We start from the raw sequence: 1,961 nt of genomic DNA, 5'->3' as shown, positions 1-1,961 counted from the left end.
ATCTTCTTGGAGCTTCATCAACCCAGATGACAGTCTGGCTTTAGTCCTGTGAGGCTGATTTTGAACTTCTGAGCTGAGAAATGATAAGATAATAAATCTTTCTTGTTTTAATCCATTAAGTCTGTAATTGTTATAGCAGCAATAGGAAGATAACATGAGTGTTTATCTCAGAGCTAAAAAAATTGAGTGATTTAAGTTCCTACTTTTGCTTGAAAATAAATCAACATGCAGATGAATAAAATTCCATATTTAAAGCGACAGAATCTGTCTATAATAATTAAGCTCTAGAGTAATCTTACAGCAGTAAAAACAAGAATATTATAATAACCAAGGTAATTAAGCTCTGGAAGAAATAAGCACACAGACAGGTACTTACATGTAGGTTATGCTATGTGAAATTGGGTATATTAAATATAGAATAAAATGTTATGCTATAGCACATGGCAGTTCCACTTTTATGGCACTGGGGGAGAAAATCCAGAGCCTTGTCCGTGCTAGGCAAACACTCTACAACTGAGCTATCACCAGTGTCCCAGCTTCTAAGGATGAATTAAAAAGAAAAAGATACTTGGGCAAGCAGTAAATGTTTTACTTGATCTAGTTTGTCTCTTGGTCTGATCAAGCTAAGATTGTTTGCAATAGAAATGCTTAATTTGCTTTAGACTTCTTGTTTTTGTGAGGTGGATTTAGCTTTATGTGTCAGTCCTCTCCTAAAACCATTCATGGGCAAGTAGTTCTTTTCACATGTAGCACATACATTTTCTGAGGTAATTACTTTTGTAAGGAAGCCATTCATGACATATGCATATCATCATCATCGTTGTTGTTGTTGTTACTACTACTACACAGGTGGACATTAGTATTTGCATTGAAAAACCAAATAGATTTTTCTTTTTTTGTTGAATGAACCCTGGCAGAAGGGGCAACACTCTGTCAGCATCGCAGCTGGTGTTTTTACAACATAGTCTTAGTCCCTGGGTTACATGTTTCTTTGTAAACACACTAGCTGAGGACTGTGTTAAGAACATCTTTGAGACATCAGAGCACCTGCCTCTGTCCTGTAGCTTCTTTCCTTGCCTCCTCTCTACCTGTCTCCACTTGCGGTACCGAGTGGTGTTTTCACAATAGACTTCACTTGAGGGAACATGTGTCTGCCTGGCATTCAGTCAGCAGCACCTACTCTGCCCTACAAGGCTCCCTCACAACCTCATCCCATCACCTTCTGTGAAACCATGGGAAGAGGTAAAAGGACAGGGGAACCCAGGGAGCTGATTGTGTTCAATTTTATTTATTTCTTACCATTTTCTATTTTTTCCTAAGTCTGCCATTATCTGAGATTAGAAAAACAGATAGTATAGAGTAACTGCCTAATCATGTTGTGATCCTCTTAGTGGAATGCAATGTTTTCCCTGCAGGAGAAAGAATAACTTCACTGTTTAGATTCTGTAGTCACACAATGTACTGTAACTCAAATTGCAATTCCATGTATTTTTGTTACAATTTTCTGGAAAAAAATGTGAAACATTAAAAGGTGTTAATGCATAAAATATATAAAGCCATATCATAACACTCTCCGTCTTTATTAGTGGTCTTATAGAGGCTTATTGTTGATTTTATATATTCATTTGCACCTTTTAAATACTTCACAGTGAAATTACATTCATTCCAATGAATTGGAGATAGAAACAAGGACAAACTGTGATGATGCCATTTATTTTAAAGAATCCTAACATTCTAAATGTGTGTTTGTCACTGATCTAGAGTCAGTGGGTCCTGGGTGAAGGGAGCTGATAAATGAAGCAGTCTAAAGTCTCATGCAATAGTCAACTTTAGTTAGAGCCTTGGACAGTTTATACTCTGAAAGGCCATATGAGTTACATTCTCATAAGTTCAAGGTGTATGCAATGACAAGGACAAGCCACACACGGAAAAAAAAAACATGTTTTCCCAAGCAGGTATAT

The sequence above is a fragment of the Mus musculus genome, chromosome X (assembly GCF_000001635.26).
Source record: "Mus musculus strain C57BL/6J chromosome X, GRCm38.p6 C57BL/6J".
Lineage (NCBI taxonomy): Eukaryota > Metazoa > Chordata > Mammalia > Rodentia > Muridae > Mus > Mus musculus.
The sequence above is the reverse complement of the archived record's forward strand: the minus strand, read 5'-3'. Positions refer to the sequence as shown.